At 47.1% G+C, this 18,863-nt stretch overlaps 1 protein-coding gene across 1 annotated transcript in view; it reads right to left on the reverse strand.

Moving 5' to 3' along the window:
- The window catches only part of IQCK (IQ motif containing K), a 173,137-nt gene that overhangs the window by 51,848 nt on the left and 102,426 nt on the right, over positions 1-18,863 (reverse strand). The window lies entirely within an intron of this gene.

Below are 18,863 nucleotides of genomic sequence, written 5' to 3' on the forward strand. Positions count from 1 at the left end.
GAGCTCTGGAAAGTGAGCGATACAGTCTGCATTCCGCTCACACAGCTACGGTCCTTCAGTGCCTGACCAGCCCCTTCTCAGCATCCTCTACGCAGGAGCCTTGTCTGGACTGAGAGTTGCTGGCAGCTTTCTCTTGGGAACAGCCCCACAGCCAGCAACAGCGTATGGCAGCTTCTGGCAGCTGCCACGCGCCTTGCCCTGTCCAGGACAGGCTGTTCCATAGGCATCGGACAAGGCCGTCAGTCAGGCGTGCGTTTGGGTGCAGTCCCTGCTGCCGCAATCACTGAGCAAGCAAGCCCAGCGCCCAGCCAAAAAGCAGGAAATCAATGTAAAACTCTCCTCAGCTCTGTTGTCCTGGCCCGGGACCTCCACGGCAATGCCAGGTGCCAGGGCCGCTCCGCCAGCGCTGGCAGCAGGAGCTTAGGGAAGCCACAGAGAGGCATATCTACTGTCCAGCAAAACCTGCCCCATTGCGGAGTAACCTGCAGCCAACAGCTCAAAGGAGCCCTTTCTTCCCTTGTATTTTCAGTGTTTCACTATTCTGTTTTATTAACCATAAAAAGAAAAATAATCTGAACTGAAACATGTGCCAAAAGGAAAACGTTGGGGGTCAAACACGCATAAGTCTCCCTGAAGCGGCAGCCAGCGGGAGATGTGTCAGAAGAGGCTTTGCTCTTCTCCAGGCCAGAAGAAACCTTGGGAAGGGACAGCAGTTTTGGAGACTAACGTAGCAAAAAGGCGCACGTGAGCGTGCCTCGATTCCCTGCCTCTGCACGTTGCTGCTAACGGACTCCATGCCCACAAAACGGGCCACGAGCAGAGGCAGCCCAAGCCTGCAGACCAGCAGCACTGCCCGTGTCTGCAGGGAAGCGAGAGAGGAGGTACGAGCACATGTCCCCCTCCGCACCCGCCGAGGCTCACGGCCACCCGGCAGCACGGCCCCCGCGGCCACGGCTGCCCTCCCCTGCTCCTCGCTCAAAGCAGGGGAGCTGCCCGCGCGGCACACCGCCTCCCGAGAGAAAAGCGCAGTCACGCTAACGTTAAGGCTCAGCGTATAATCACAGACATTAACTGCACCACTTAACCGAGAGAGAGAAACTAGCGCTTGTTTGGTAACCACCCCGTGTCTGCCAAATGGTACAATTACTGCATCGCACCGAGCTGACACGCTGCAAGGTACCCCCCGAGCACAGATTCGGCCACAATCTAGCACGTAAAGGCAATGGCAGAGATGACAACTAATCAGTGCTGCTAATGTACATTAAACAAAACCAAACCATTCTCCACTCAGGCCTCTCTGCGCTAGTCATCCTCTTGAACTCCATCAAGCAGCAAAGGAGAAATATCAGACACCCCCCCTCTTTTTTTTTTTTTTTTTTTTTACAGCTAAGTTTGTCATCAGCTTTACCTGTGAAAGTCTTGGGGAGATATATGAGGACAAGTTATTTTTCTCTGCAGTGAGTCATCCCTAGTTATGTCCACTTAGAGAGTTCTTTGATTTATATCAGGGAGAGAAAGCCCCAGATGGTGGAAGATGCTGCCCATCACCACCCTCCCTGTGCCCCCCTTCAGCAATGCAGGACCTGCCTGCAGAGCCCCAGGATCAAGTTTCTGAACACCGAGAAATCGCCGGGCTCTGCTCCCGTCGGAGCCCGCGGGTGAACGCCAGCAGAGCTGAGGGGGCTGCAGCTGCGGCAGCAGGCTGTTGCCCTGCGCAGGGGAGCACCACCGGGCACCAAAGCGCTGCACTTAACGCTCACCACAAAGGCAAGCCCAGCACAAGATCTGTTTGCTTTCCACTTGTCGTGGTTTAAAACCCCAGCCGGCAACTAAGCCCCACCCAGCCGCTCGCTCGCTCCCCCCCGGTGAGGTGGGGGAGAGAATTGGCAGAGTAAAAATCAGAACACTCGTGGGTTGAGATAAGGACAGTTTAATAGGGAAAGCAAAAGCCGCGCGCGCAAGCAAAGCAAAACAAGGAATTCATTCACTCCTTCCCATGGGCAGGCAGGCGTTCAGCCATCTCCAGGAAAGCAGGGCTCCATCACGCGTAACGGTGACTTGGGCAGACAAACGCCACCACTCCGAACGTCCCCCCCTTCCTCTTTCTTCCCCCAGCGTTATATGCTGAGCATGAGGCCATATGGTGTGGGATATCCCTTTGGTCATTGGGGTCAGCTGTCCCAGCCGTGTCCCCTCCCAACTCCTTGTGCCCCCCCAGCCTCCTCGCTGGAGCAGCAAAGGCCTTGACTCTGTGTAAGCACTGCTCAGCAGGGACTAAACCATCCCTGTGTTACCAACACTGTTTTCAGCACAGATCCAAAACATAGCCCCATACTAGCTACTGTGGAGAAAATTAACTCTATCCCAGCCAAAACCAGCACGCCAATCCAACTGCAAATTGCAAACTCTTGGCATTTTCCCCCCAAGCAAGTCTTAGGAACATCAGTGCAAGGTTTGATCTGCACCACATGGCCAGGGGCTTGTCAAGAAAAACCCCAAAACTGGGTGAGATTCCCTCCTCTCAGGGTCAGACAGGGTGGACATGCTGCTGACTCAAAGATTTGCCTCTGAGTCTGGGTGTGATGGTGCTCCCACTCTACTGAAAATGTTCATAAACCTAATTGCGAAGGGAAATTGCTTCTCTAGCCCCACTCATGGTCGGGTGCCTCTAAGAAATCAGTCACATATAATGGCTAGACTGCTGGAGAATTGTAACGCTTCTTTCATGCCAAAAAATATATAAAAACTTCATATAATAGGTTGTCTCCCCTATCTGCCCTTTACAGGTTGCTCACCTCGGGTTTATAAGCTTCTGAAATCCACGCCCCTGTCGTAACACGCCAGCACTTTTAGTTTGTGCAGCAGACTGCCCAAACCCCTCTTCTTTTCAGAATCAGCACATGCACCCACATAACCTACAAACCGGTGGGGGCCCGGACCTGCTCCGAGGCTCTGGGTGCTCCTTTGCTGGGACCCTCAAGCACAAAGGTGCGGGGCCCAGCCAGGTGCTGCCGCAGGGCATCAGCACCCTCGGGCAGCCGTGGTTTTGTAGCTGCTACGGAACAACAGGCAACAAGACAAGACCTCACAGAAAAAAAGATTTAGACAAACCATCCTTTACTGTACATATTCCCTGTGAAAGGGCTCAGTGTTTGCGCCAATTATTAATGTCTGCTAACATCTGGGCTTCTATGCATGCAAGGGAGCCGGGGCTGGATTGAATTATCACTAAGCAAAGATCTTTCTCCTTTTCTATGTTGAATACATTCAGGTGAATAACTCCTTTCCAAAGATGAAATTGCAAGTTGGGCTTGAAAATAAAGCAGTTTTCCTGCTTCTGTCCTAGCATTTACAATGTCTGATACCAGGTTTTAAAGCTTTAAACGTTCCAGGAGATGAAAGTATTAACTACTAAATGGATTCAACAAAACTCATCTTCACATGCTCACAAGAGACTGAGCATTTAAAATTTACATTGCACACATTTTCTAGTAATTTTCTGGAAAACAAACTAATAAATTCTGAGTTAAAGACTTTGCTATGCCTTTTGTCTAACAGGCAAAGCTCAGCGGGCGGCTAGTTTCCACCATATATTCCCCCCGCGTCTGCAGCCGTCCTTCTCCCCAGGCCGTCGGACATCCTTCTCTGGTCGCGAGCCTCACGCCCACCCCCAGCCAGACTGGGACCGCAGCTCGTTCCCTCCACATCCATTTCTCTAATGCATCAGTGGGTCACAGAGAGGAACACAGACCCCTTTCCTGCTAATCAATCGCTTATGGCAGTAGGTATTAGAGGAGGAAAATCCAGCTTTTGCATTCTTACAGAAGATATTCTGGCCTTGTCCTTAAGAGCCGATTTGTACATCCAGCACTTCCACAAGCAGCTACCACCCTTAGCTGGAGCCACACCAGCCTTTTGTAGCAAACTGTTCGACTGACTCAACATGAATCTCACGGGCCATGAGAATTTGGCAGTCTCAAACACAGCTCTCACATTATGGGAAAGCAGGCGGAGAAATGAACGTTGCTGTGGGTTCCCAAACCAGCGTACCAGCCTCTTGCCGGCTATAAGTGCCACCACCCCGACCTCGCCTCCCGGCAAAGCCGTTTCCTGCACCTGCAAAGCCCCATCTCCTCAGTCAGCGCTAGCACGTTCCCACCGGCCACGCGATGCTCGTTGATGAGGTTTGTGACGCAGCTCAAACACGCCGGGGCTCAGACACGTGAGCTGCTAACGTCCGGTGAGCTCCCAGCTAAGCGATGGCTGATCAGAATATCTATCCGTCAAAATGATATTTCAGAAGCAGCTCATCTGGATCAGCCTTTTAAATCACGTTGTCCTCGCCAAGACGTCTCAATTTTACAATTCCTGAAACCAACCTTTCCTTCCTGTAAATAACAAGCAGGAGCTGAAGGCTGAGTTAGTACAGAGGCAGACAAAGGACACGCCGGTATCTGCAGGCACACTAACGCTTTGTGAATATAATTTATAAGGAACCGTGCACACTATTAAGGTTTTGCTGGCCAGGCTGGCCTCTCAGCAGGTCTGGAGATTTGCTTCAAGACCTGGGGTTAGGATAGACAGCTGCTTTCCAGGACTATGGGGATACTCCCCGGGAGCACTGCCTTGATTTTTTTTTTCTTTTTTTAATACTTTGCTTTGAGAACTGCACTGATGCAGAAACCTGCTGTAAGGATTTCTGCAAACAGATGATCCGACATTAAACAGGCACTTGAAAGCCAATGCATGATTTCCAGAAGAGCCCTGCCTCCATCAGGAAGCCATGATGTATGCCTGCATGCAGGGACAGCCGTGCTAAGGCCAGTGTTAGCTGACAAAGCTGAACCAAGCTGAACCTGGCTCCATCGATACCAAATGCTGCTAGCACCGTGGCTGGTCACACGGGACAAGTTTGTGGCAAACACGTTTGACTTTGTCGCTTAACTGTAGAGGAAAAGCTGATATTTTTTCAATGGTTTAAAGATCCAGGAACAGGATATCTGCATATTTCCAGGGAATGCATCCCAACATCCAGGTCAGCAATTTAGGTCACGCTGGCCTTGTTATGTTGCTGCCTTCTGCTCTGAAACAAGCAGCCAGCTCCAGAGGACAAGGCCTTAATACGCATCAAACCAGGTCATTAACAGGGAGAAGCCAAGAACTTCATGCTATGCTTTTTGCACTGAATGCATCTGAAAGATGAATATGAAACACTAAAGAGAAGTTACAAATGGGCAGAAGGCTACCGACTGTGAAAACAGAGCCAGGGCTGTAAAATCCAGGAGACCAGGACACGGCATACTTTTCCAAAATGGCTATTAACACATTTCAGCAGTTTCTACCCTCTTGAAATCCCTGGTGGGACGGTGGGGGAGAACAACCTTGCAAGTCCTGAACAAACATAGCATTCAAGCACAAAAATAAGGTCTACAATTGCTTGCCATCTTAAAGCATCACTATGCTTATAAGGAAAGTCAAGGAAACCAACTGCAGGCCTAAGTGTTAATCGGGTAATTATAAGTTCTCACATATTAAAAAGGAGTGTTTGAGCTTTATTTCATATCGAATAAGAGCTGTAGCCCCCTTCTGCTGCTGCACCCCGCCAGAGGCCACAACGGTAAAAACGGCAGGTGAACAAGGAAGACCAGTTGCCCATCTACCATCAAAAAACAGGTGACTAAGTATTCGATTCCCACTTTTACTCTTGAAAAAAAGCCCTGTTTCTGGGCACAACATAAGTTTGTTCAATTCCAAGAACCAATGGTTCACCTTAGTATAATTACACCGTGTGAACAACGCACATGGAGAAAAGTAACTTTCTGCATCGAGTTTGGCAGGTGTCAGTAACCGGAACAAATTCCCTGTAGCATTGCTACATGTAAAATGATGAAGGAATACCAGCCTAAAGGCGCCAACGAGGATTTAAGTCTCCAGTCACAGTTCCCAACTCTGCCACTGACTTCTCAGATAACCTTGAACATGTCCCTTGAGATCTTCCCCTCTGCAGAAGCCTTTTAGGACACTACAGTTTCCTTCACACACTCAAGTATTTCACTTCTGAGAGATAAGTACCCTAGACATGAGAAAGAGGCAGGAAATTATGCTGAATTAAATCTCTCAATCATCAGTGACTTCGCTTCCTGGCTTCTCAGGACCTTTAAGGCACTCCAGTGTTGTTACTTATCATCGACATCCCTGGCTGTGTTTTCTCAGCAGATTTCCCCATAAGTTATATTTTGATAACCTACCTATGGAGCAGAGTCTGCTTCCCAAGACAGGAGCTCATTGACGGACTGCTGATGATATACATACAGATATTCAAGAGTTGCTTCTACAGGTGTTTCAAACACATGCTGGAAATTTTCTTCTGGACAAATACAGTGTTATTTTTCATTACATTTCTGTTGCCTGTCTGAAACCACTACCAGGCTATTTGGAAATGCTTTAGTGTCTGCTGAAATAAACCTGATCATTCCCAAAAAACAAATGGCCTAAAACCAAAGTGATGGACTTGCAGTTTAAGTACTCAGGAGTTATAGCAATAGAAGAAGCAGAAACATGAGAAGGTCAGACCAGCTCAGAAGCAGAGGTGGTTCCCACCAGCATCTGGGACCAAGCGCTCTGGGATCAGCACTGGATGCCTCTTGTCCTCCTGCTGACCTTTAAGGTGTCAGTTGGGATTTCTAAGCCTCCACCAAGACCTCTGCATCTCCTTTCACCACATTTCACATACATTTTATCAAAAAATCTATTTTCAGTCCCAAGAAGAGACTGTGCTGGTGTGTCTTGCAGCCCAGCACAAGGTGGGAGATCCACAAGCAAGCATGGGACATCTCAGCCACCCAGGAGCAGAGCAGTGACACCAATGGCAGCTCTCAGCCTGGACCGTGTCCCACACCTGGCACCTCACCCAGCTCTTGGGACACAGGCAGGCAGATAATCTCGTAATCACACATACCCAGAAGTTATAACAACTCCGCTGTCCGGGGAATAGCCACAGCTAGAGCAGATATTCCCCCTCATCTGCATTTGCTAGCTACCTGCCTGCAGTACGTTGCACATGCAGAAGCTTGCCGCTATGCTTTATGTATGTATATGTGCATATATATGTATATGCTTGTGTGGGTACATATACATTTGGAAAAGTTGTGTTGCCAAGTGCACTGTCAGTGACTGCTACAGCAATGAAGTCCAATATAAGACGGTCACATTGCAGATCTGATCCTCTGCGTGGCTGCTGGAGCCGAGTGCTCCAGATGGTACTTCTGGCACTGCTTTATTTTATTTGCCGGGGCCACCCCAGAAAACAGTATGCAGGCATTGAGTTAATAAAACTAGCTGCTAGGCATGAAGGGTTAACAGTTCATCTAGAAAGATTAATTTATGCTCAAAACCCATTCTGTTGTCACTTACAGAGAGAAAAAAGTTAAGCACTGTAAAATGGGCACCAATAATTGCATTTCCTTAAGGACGTGCCTGGCAGGAGGTCGCTATCTGTTCCATGAAGTACGTGACCATGATACTGTCATTTTGACAGCATCAATGTATGTAGCCATTAATCTTACAAGTTAAAAACCCATAAATCTCTCTTAAACCCACTGTCATTGATTAGGAATTACATTACCACAATACACAGAAGCCTTTTAATTTTGTTTTTCCTCCAAAATGAATAAACAGGTCTGTTCGGTTTATCTTCTCCTATGCCGGAGTGATAAAGGGCAAAGCCATTTCATGGCTATGCATCATTGTTTTGGAACAAAATCATACCTAAGAAGCTTGGGAGAGGGGGGAACGAAGAAGAAAAATAGGTTTCCAGGGATGTAATTTAGCCCAACTACTTACTATCACTTTTCAAGAGTATCAAACACTGAGGCAGAATTTGTCAAACCCTGAATCTTGTAAATTTGGTTGATTCAAACCCAGTGGTAATCCAGCAGGTCTCCTCATGAGAAAGATAAGCACATTTGTTGTGTTGGATCTTTATCTGCTTGCCTATTTTTTTAAATGCTCCTAGCTATTGGAAATATTCCAGATTGATCAGTTATCCAGTGAATCAACCTTCCAAGGCAACATAGATAATTACTCCTCATTACAGTAATGACTCAGTAATTCACACAAATGACTAGGAAATCCACTGCTTTCTACTGAATTTTGACGTCTGGGTGCTGCTCTAAAATGTAAAAGCAGATGTGAACTTCAGCATACAGGTAATTCCATTAGGGTCAGGGATTGATGTGCCGATAGTTCAACAGACGAATGCTCTACTAGACCAGCCCGACTCCCTCTTCGCTACAAAGCCCCTGCAGTTTTGGTGTGACCAGGTCACCACTTCCTCTTGGTCAAGGATTTGATGGGTGTGGGGGAAGGGAGGGAGGGAAGCAAAGCAAGGTCGTCTTGATAATTAACTATAAAATTGGGAACTACTGTTCAGATTTAACCATCTGTCAGTTTTATTGTTGGGAGGGTACATATAAAAAAACTTCTGAGAATAAGGACTCATTGACAAGGGCTTTCTGGATGATGTTTTTGTGAACAGCCAGTGGGTACAAGAATGGGAGAGCAAGCACCCATGAGTACACTCCCCAAGCAAAACCAACGTCCCAGCTGCATTCTAGTAGTTCCAGCAGGAAATGAAAAGAGCTGAAGGACTGAAACTCATTCAACTCTTCTACCTTCTTCACTCATCTTTTCTCGCAATGCCCATCTCTACCCCTTGCTTCAAACAAGAGGAAAGAAACTCAACCAGCTTGTCAGAGTTTGGATACAAGCACCTCAATGGAGGGTAATTAAATATAGCATATGTTCTCTTTTAGTAGTTGTTTACAGCTGGAAGATCAAATGGTTTTCTCAGACTTTGATCTTGATGCTTCTCCTTGAAAAAACACACAGACAAGTTCAATGGACCCTAGTTGCAGCTTCTTAGGGCTGATGTTGATTGGATGCAGTTCCCCTCAACAGAGCTGCACATCTTCAGGATGGGGAAACAAAGTCAGTTTTTCCAGTCTGTAAGGGGAACATACTACCAGTTAAACTAAAAGAGAGTGGAAGCTCAGGGTGCAAACCCCAAAAAGGCAGCTTAGGAGCAGAAGTGAAAGCAACAGCCATCAGTGTCTCATCCAAACCTCAGGGCTGTTCTCACTGGTGTGCCAAGAACTGCTTCGTCCCGTTCCTGCTCTGAAGTGCTGGCTGACCTGGGAAGGGACCAGCCACACCATCACCACTACAGCTGCCACTAAGGGCAGTAGCACTTTTATTTTTAATAGGGAAGAACAGATATTTTGTGTAGGAAATCTTTTATTGGCACAAATGGGCCTTATGCAGGAATTTCATAATGGTTTTATATAGTTACCGTCAGGGAGTTTTTCCTGATTTTCTGGCTAAGCTCTTGCTCTAAGGACACAAGGCAGGTTGTGTTACTTAAATAGTCCCCAGGACCCAGCCCAGCCAAAGGAAACTATGGGAGACTGACAATAGTCAACAATTTAATTTGCCTGAGGGCTAGAAAGTCAGAGAATAGTACAAGATCCTCTGAACACCAAGTGGCCTTAATAAATAGCCCCCTTCAGAATCATTACAGCTGAATCTTGCTTTTCACTGTATTACACAGACACCAGGAGTCACTTAGGAGCTTGCCAGCTCTCAAATTGGCCAGCAAACCAAAGTCAATCCAATTGGAATTGGAATAGAAACATTTGCCAGAGTGAAGCAGACCACACGAGATCAATAATATAGATCATGGGACGAGGGAAAATTACTGTGTCTGAAGAAGGAAACAAATGAGGAAAAAAGTCCCAAATCAATTATTGCCAGGATCTGGGGAAAAATGAAACAGAACATGGAACAGCAAAATGGTAGCTGTGTGTGTGCGTATGTGTGAAATTAGTAGACATGGGGAAAAAATTATATATTTACTATTTACATGCAGAAGACTAACTCCCACTCCACATTCACACAGCTCCTTCCCTGGCTGTATGTTTGTGTATAGAGAGGACACATGCATTGGATTCAAAGGGAAAACAGTAAAAACCATGATAAAAAGATGGGAAGGTTCATTCCTGCAAATGCACCTTTTCAAAGAGCACCTTTTCAGAATGAGTAATGCCTGAGCAACCACCACGGGGCTTTGAAGAGAAACACTACCTCCATTTGCTGAGTCTCCTTCAAATGCTAAATACAGGATTTGATAACCCATTTCTTGCAAAAATATACAGGTAACAGCAAAGAAAAGCAGCAGCTAATGACTCTTAACCACTTACTAGCCAGTGACAGAAACAGGTTGCCAAATGATGGACTTTTGGTATGGTTCAATACAGTAATCCCAACAAAAATGGGATATGAGTAAAAATTGCAACTCCATGATGAGGCCAGACAGATTTTCAGGGATATACACACACACATTCAAGATAACCCCTTAATCACCCAGCTGTGATTTATAGTGCTTAAGGTATCTACTGTAATGGATTCGAGTCTATGGGATCAAATTTCAATAATTTGCCTTTCAAATCACCTAATGACGACATGTCTCAGATGCCAGAGGAGAAGAGGGGAGGGAAATTCCATTTTGAACACTGTTCATTTAGACCACAAAAGAATTATGCATTTTATGGCTTATTGCAGTGGGTTCAGCAATTTTTCTATAGGTATCATCTCAGAGAGACCTGTCCTTCCAGTCATAGCAACAAGCAAAAGGTTTCATTTGCTCTCTCCGTGTGCTTGAGCTAAACTTACTGAAGCAATGGGGTATCTTATCAAAGATTGCAATACGGTTTGGAAGGGACCCTGGCAAACTAATGTTTTGCCAGTGACTAAAGCCAGAGGTTCTTTCTGTTTGTGGATTAGTCAGCTGCTAAAGATAATTCCTCTATGAAGTTGAGAGCGCCAAGGACCCCATCATTTGTAAGTCACCAGACTAATCTTGCTATCTTTCCATAGCCAGGTTTCTAATGATTGTAACTTCAAGAAATCCCGTGAGCAATCTCTTCCTATTCAGACAATTCCCCTATCACCCGTGTGCCAAATTCAAGTCTTGGCGGTCTTGTTCACATCGGAGTACAGATTACAAGCCAACGGCTATCAGCTGGCACAGCCTGCACTGCATACAGTGCACTCCTTTTATTTCCTTGCACGTGTTCACTGAAGCAACAGGGTTAATGGATGCTTTCCGCACACCAAATACGATTTCCATGCACAAGGTGCATGTTTAGCACACATTCTGGTACTGCCTATTCATCATCGGTAGCGTCAGTGCACAGATGAGCGTCCTTCTTCAAACACACTCACTGACACCATGCCGACATCAGCAAGACTGCGTGGTTTTGTCTATAGCCATTTGTTGAGTTCCTAATTTCACTTACACAAAGTTCAAAAATTTCAGCACATTTTTATAGAACAGGATTTATTAGAGCATAAAGTTGCTGCTAGAAAAACCCCCAGTGTAATAAGAGTTGGAACTAATGGGTGCCTCTGAAGTAACAGTACCCACTAGTAAGTTAGCCTGTGTACAGTCATCTAGCAACAGAGGTGGGTCTGTGCGATGAGACACCAGATCATTTGCGGGCACAAATTATAGCAGCTCTATGGAAGAAGCTCTAATGCAGCTGATTAAAGGCAGTTGAACGTTTGAACCAAAACTTGTGTCTAGGGGCAGCTTTCAGAGGTGGAGGAAGACTCCTGGTGGAATTAAAAGCTTATGCTATTTTAGAATGACAAAAGAAAAATTAGTTTAGAGCAGTGGCCCACAAAGATCTGTACTACATTGCATTTCTATATGTGTATTAGTTCTGATGTGATGTTAATATAATTATTTGGACAAATAAGGACTAATTCAAGTCCCTGAAAACAGAAAGGAATAAGGCTGAAGCCTTAGATAACAGGCATGAAACTGGTACAGGTTACCTGGAATGGAGACCCTGCCCTGGAGAAGGTGCAGTGCACCCGAGACATGATTCAGTACCTCTCGGGCAGTGTCATTAGCAGTCTCCCGTGCCCTCGGCAGAGCGAGCAAGCTGCCTCCTGAGCCGAGCCCTTCCAGGCTGGGCATCAGCCTCGCCCATGGCCTGGGAGAGGACTTCTCTGCCAGGACAGTGCAAGGAAACATAAACAAGACATCTCCTCTAACACGCACCGCTGTTCCCCAGCGTAGCCTGGGGTCACATCCGCACCCCCTCGACCTCACCACCACTCCACGCGCTCCCCACGCACGCTGCTGCCCGGGGCCGGCTCTGGCAGCAGGAGCAGCACTGGGACACCCTGAGGGTTTACAGCATTCACCCGTTCCGTCTCAGACATACGTGGAAAGGGGACAGGGAGCCAGGCAGCCTGGCTGGTTGAGGGAGGGGTGGTATGGGGCAGTGCTAGGGAAGGTGGGAAGCCAGTGCCCAAATCAAGACTTCTGAACCAGAATCAGAGCTCTGCCTTCAACCCAACCCATATCAAGGGGTGAGAGGGATGCAGGGACAAACTTGCAAGTTTACTGCATCATGTTTGGTGACATGGATTTAATTTAAAACAAAACCTTCCTGTGCATCTCAACCCCCCCTCTCCAAATACTGAACGTGAAAGCTTCAATCCCTCCCTCCCCGCTCAGGGCTCCTTCCTCACCCTGCAGATCTACCTCCATCTGGGGAGTCTCCCGGCCAGCACAGTCTGCAGCACATATTTCACCATGACATGCTCCTGCTCTAATCCTGACTTATGCTAATGTTCTGGGATTGATTATTAGGACAAACTGCTTATTGGTGTCTCTCCAGATCAATATTTCACTGCCTTCAAACCACTCCGTTGTCCTTCCCCAGAGCAAAAGCCCACGTGAAGTGCCTGGTAACTTTAGCAGGATTTCAGTAAAGGCCACAAGTGCAGATCCTCCAACACGGTCAGTCAATCAGTCTTTATGGATTTCAGTGGAGTTGCACTGATTTGCACTAGCTGAAGATTTGGACCAGCATCTTTCCCCCAGTAGGAGCCTAAAGAAGCTTTTTTTTTTTCCACATCACCTATAAAGCAAGATCTGGTGACATCTGCAGCGGTTCATTTTGAGCAGTTAACAGCCCACACAGTAGCAAATCACCACTAATGTCTGGTTCTCACACCACACAGGGCTGTAAAATGGAACTGCCTCTTAAGAGAGTTGCATTCAGAAATGCTGCATCTGGCACTTCAGCCATGTCCACAGAGGTCAACTCGATATTGCCTCCAAATCCTTCCTCACCTCCCCTTTGAGGTTCTCCTTTGGAGCAGAAGTAGGTGCCCCTTCTTGGCACGGGGGATGCAGTGGTGGTGGTCGTCACGCAGGCAGGACAGGAGAGTGCTTCCCACCTCCATATGTAGGGTGGAAAGCCTGTGCCTTTATAGGTATTTCCACTCACACCAGTGCCTGGGATGGGCAGGAGGTATCGAGCAGCTCTGGGCCTCCCGCATCCTTGTGCCATCATGTGCAGCAGAAAAACATAACTCTGCCTTTACCATTCTTGTTTAAAACATGTGTAGAAGAGAATCTCTTGTCTACTCAAAACAGACATCTGTGGGGTTGAATAAAAGTGTTAGACAATGACCTAAAGGTAATTTTGGCAGAAAAATAGAAGAGGCAGAAGGACATTGTTTCTTTTGCTCTGGCAAGTCTTATCTTCCAGTGGTTACCCTGGCAGACAGCACATAAGACCTCTGTCATGGCCAGATGATTTCCAGCAAATTGGACCTTGGCACTTTGAGCTTTAAGCTGGGAATACATAGATCATTTCTCCACTGCAGTTCTCCATGGATTTTATAGCTCTGTGAAGACTGGTTGAGAAAGCCTAAGGATTTGTGAGCTTCTGCTAGCAGCTTTGGTGCATTTAATCCTTTTTTTCAGGCTGTCAAACTGACTTGAGTGAGCATTTTAGGAAACATGCACAGTTACCACTTCCTATCCAAAAGGAATCAGCTGTGGGAAAGCCAAGCACCCCTGTTAGAGCCAGCAACAGGTGGCCAAGGAGCCAGCCTGCACAAGTCCTGGGTGCAGTCACTGGTGTCACCCCTTGGTGCACCACCCACTTCCACCTGTGACTACGCCATGCAGTCAGACCATGGGACACCGTCCCTGCGCACCATGTCACCTCACTACTGATCTCCAGCAGCTCTGCCAGGTCTGTCTTCAAAGGAGACCATCCATCCCACTACCCACCCACGGGTTTAAAGACAGCCTAAGGCCCCCCACAGAAAAGGAACACTGTCAAAGTCAGAGACACCTTCCACCATTAAACAGCCACGACACCCTTCTGCATCACCTCAAGCTTTTTGCAGCCACTCCAACCCTCTCCAGAAGGGCTCTCTTGCCCCAAGACACAAACATTTCACAGGCTTTTTCATAGACAAAGCAATAGCATACCTACAGGTAGCCCCTCCTGGCCAACACGTCCACCCAAAGGAGTGGGGACAGCCAGCCCTGCTAGGCCAGTTTAATGTATAGAAGTAATATTCAGTCACTGTAAGTCAAAACTTCCATAGCCCATCGCACCCCTGTCTGGCTGAAGCATTATTCTACGGTCTGAGCATTCCTCATGGCAAAAAAGCAAACCCCTGCCCAACAGAAGTGCAGAAGGAGCTGTATTCTTCAGTGGAAGTTTGCAACCAGGCAGATTTTTAATTAAGTGGAAAGGGCAGAATCCACAAAATGATTAAACATCTGCCAGGTGCTCACCCACTTGCCTGCGATTCCCTGCAGATGGCCAGCTTTTAACCGTGACTCCCTCTGAAGGCAGGGGACCAGCTTTGTCTCTTCAGCTGACACTTAAAAGACATTACTGAAACACAGCCGAGCTTGTTTTCTCTCCTACTATGCATCATTAGAGATCCTTATGAGCATTCATACTTTTTAAAAAGTTAATTGCAAAATGGACAAATACACTGGAAGTCGACTGCAGTACCCAGCTGCAGCACCAGCCCTGCCTTTGCTGGGGGTGCCCATGGGAGCAGGTTCTGGCTCACACCCTCAGATCTGTAGCGTCACTGGGCTGTGCCCAAATATCAAAGCTGCCCCTAGCCTCATTAAAAAAACAGTTCATTTTTGGCCAAACCTGTCCATGTGCTGAACACCAGCGAGTTACAGGTCAGAGCCAGGGCCCCATCTTCGCTTGTTCACGGCCGCGGAGGAAGCAGCAGGAGGTCTGGCCACGGTGCAGCCACAAACACAACACAGCCAGGACAAGCCTTTCAGCCTGACATGGGCATCAGCAGAGCAAATTAAAGCTTGAGGCTGCATCCCCTTCGTACTTACCCAGCGCCTCAGCCAAATCCACACAGCACTGGGCAGCAGAGTTGGATTCAAGTTATATCATGGACCTCCAAGGACTACACCGTGCTTTTGAACATGATAAATACTCAGAACATACCCACCTCAGGGCAGCAAACCAGTAGGTTTGTTCTCCTCCATTTGTCCAAGTCACTTGTCTGCCCTGTCTCCAAAATAGCAGGAGGCGTTGCAGACCCCTCCGCAGGTCTGTTTGCTCCTAAGCGGGGACTGTACTGGAGCACTCCCTGTACTGCGTTAGTGCTCATCACAATATTTGCCTTTAGCACCCTAGCCTGTCTTAAACCACGCTAGCTGTGCCTCCGTCTGTCTAGCTGTCTCATTACACATTATTCTGTTTACACACAAGCTGTTTGTTCTTCGTGCTGCTCAGTGCTGTCTTTGCAGAGCCTCTGCCCTGGGGATCGAGGCATACCGTACGAACTGCTTTTGGTTTATATCACCTCTCCTTTTTGCATTCAGTATCATGCACTGCCCTGTCATCTGCCAAGGAAGGACTCAAGCCAAGATGCCCTTATCACACCAACTGTACACCGACACGGCAGCATTTACCACTCTGGGTCTGGTGCAAACCAAGCATTTTAACTTCAGGCAAAACCACCACAGCAGGAGCTCAGAAGCAGAGTCCAGAAGGATGATCCTGGAGCGGCCCTACTGCATCAACAGACGAGGGCTGGCCGCTGGATGATCCTGGAGCAGCCCCACTGCATCGACAGACGAGGGCTGACTGCTGGATGATCCTGGAGCGGCCCCACTGCATCGACAGACGAGGGCTGACCGCTGGAGGCAGCGGCACAGCCTGGCTCTCCCATCGTTGTCAAGGCTGGCACAAGCTTCACAGCTAGATAAGTCTGCTATTTCGATGACTGCCCCACCTCCCCCCAGAAATGGGCATCGCCACTAGAGACCTGGCTCTACACCGAAACGCTGTCTCCTCCCAATACCATATTTTTCATATCAGAGCTTTTCAAGGAGCTGAGTATTTAGCACCAAATACTCATTTAAACATAAAGCTTTTTGAGCCAAGGGCTCCTCTGTACTTCTGTTTTTAATTCTAATTTCTCACATTCTGCAGTTGACAAAAGCAATGTGATTTGCTGCCCAAGCACACTGGCACATCATCACTTACCCGACGGGTCTGGACGAAGGTGGTGAAGGGGGAAAGCAGCATTTCTGGATGTAGCTGTGGTTAGTATTTTCCCCTCTCTCTGCTCCCAAGACACAAAAATGCCCTGACCTCTGTCTCCCTGCAGGGTGGCCAGCCTGGGCAAAGGACAGCAACTTCTCCCTAGTTTGTGTGCTCCGAGACTGAACATTTACCGTCCATAAATGGGATTGATTCATTCGTTCTTCCCCTTCACCAAGCAATGAGATAAGAGCACTGGTCAGTGTCAAGTGCTCCTGAATAACAAATGCAGTTGGCATTGGGATTGCTAAGGCTGGCAAAGAAGAATTTGTTCACTCAGCAAATGTATCGTCAATCAGCACAGGTCAAGCACTGAAAAACACATTTCCAAAGGGGAATGCTTTTACTGTTCAAGCCTTATTATTTCTTCACACAGAGATAGCCAGAGGATCCCATCAAGCATCTTCAAAAGCATAGAAGAGGCTCTTAAGCAGTGTTTTTTGCTGTTTGCTTTAGAAGGGAAAGTGATAATTAAAGCTTCCCCCAGAGATGCACGGAGCCTCAGAAGGTGAGCTGTAATAAATATCCTGTCAGAGACGGTGGATCTGCCGAGCACCCCGTTCCCTGGCAGCCCGGAGCAGGGCCCTGCAGCAGGAGCTCACCTCCCCACCCACTGCTTGGCTCACACCGGGGACAGGGAACCCAACATTTGTGTCCCGTCTAAGACCTGGGTGCTCTCTCCTCTGTGTCAGCCTGTCCCCAAGGTCTGGAAGAGACGGGAAGCAAGAAAGCATTGAGCGAGAAAGAACCAAGTGCTGAGCAGTGCCAGGGATCCCCTTCGGCAGCCTACGCTAGCTCAAGCCCATACACAGAGCTAAAGCCTTTGAAGGAAGTCTGTCGGGCAACTGAACAGCTCTGGAAACAATCACCACATTTTACACATTCTTCTCAGCCAGGAAAATATTCTAGGGAAAACAAATATTGTTGTGAGCCCCGTGTGACATCCACAGTGACCATGGGTTCTCAAGGGACACGTGTATTTCCCCGGTCAGCATGAGAGGTGGCCCTCTGCTTTGTGAGGGGCTTTGGGTGGCAGCTGCAGCCTACGACTGCTGCTGAAGAGAGGGGACAGAGCCTACGTATTGCAGAGAAGGACTTATGCTGCTTCTTTTATTGGCTTTAATTCGGTAAGGTCAGCTCTGTTCAGTAAAGTACATAGATATGCACCTAAATACTTTTCCAGTTTAGGTCATTATGAAGAATGTGATTCACAGACCTAAGTGCGAGTGAATTGTGTTCAAGGGTCTGTCCTAACCAATATACGTAGAAGGTGCTAAAGTGTGGGTCCTACAGCAAGCTTATTTCTCCCACACACAATGTGTCTGGTCCTGAAGCCAACTACTTTAGTGTATATACCATGCTAATATTTAGGTCAGAGGTAATCAAATTAAACAAATTCAAAATCCATTTGAATTTTTAGTCCTTATTGTGGTTGTATATTTACTTTAAAAGAAATCTGGTTCTCAGAAAGTTCCAGGCACCTACTCAATAAATTGGGGCACTTACAGTCTCAAGCTGAGCACCAAAAAAAAGAAAGCCATGAGCACTGCTGCTGAGCAGAGGTCTCGTAAAAGAACAAATGCTTCCCAGCTCCCAAACTGTAGAGAATTTGGGTAGAGTTCCTTATTTTGTAAAAGCAAATTTATTTTAATTAAAATCATTTGGCATTATTTCAGCTATACACAGCATTCATGTTGTATGCCCTGCTTAAATTATTTTGGCCAAACTAGTAAATCTGATAATTCAGGACTGGATATAACCAATTAGATTTACTGTATGATACACCATAATCTGATCAAGCAGTCTCAAAGGATTTGACTTGTTAGCATTTCAAAAGCATAGGAGGTTTTTGAATAATTTATTACATTTCTTTCAAGCTCATCTTTGTTAATTCATTACGTAAAGATAAGGCAGATGTTTTACAGAGACTTGTGCCATATCTGCTTTAACTTGTATTAATTTGTTTCCAAAGACCCACCTTTGACAGACAGCTCGGCTGAAAGTAACAGGTACTGAAAAAGCTTTAGGAGGAGCTGAGGGTTGTGGCTTCCAAAATTCAGGTCTAGAGATATGGGGATTTCCCCCACCCTCCACTTTCTGAGAAAGAAGTTCTTGTCATTTACTCCTCCCTGGTTTCCTGTCTCTGGCCTCTCTGTCTCGCCTAAGTTCAGTTTTAACACATCCACTCGTGCTTCTGCTAGAAGCTACAACATTTCTTGCATCAAAATATCCGGAAATAGAAACATTCGCTGGATTAAACAAATCCACACAACCACAGTTCAATCTGATAGAGACATTTTTCACCCTGCCCACTAGCGTGATTTGGGAGCTGGCATTTGCTCGCCCTGTTAAATACCAGGCAGTACGACCTCCTTTGCTACGACGGGAGTTGTT

The sequence above is a fragment of the Mycteria americana genome, chromosome 12 (assembly GCF_035582795.1).
Source record: "Mycteria americana isolate JAX WOST 10 ecotype Jacksonville Zoo and Gardens chromosome 12, USCA_MyAme_1.0, whole genome shotgun sequence".
Classification (NCBI taxonomy): Eukaryota; Metazoa; Chordata; class Aves; order Ciconiiformes; family Ciconiidae; genus Mycteria; species Mycteria americana.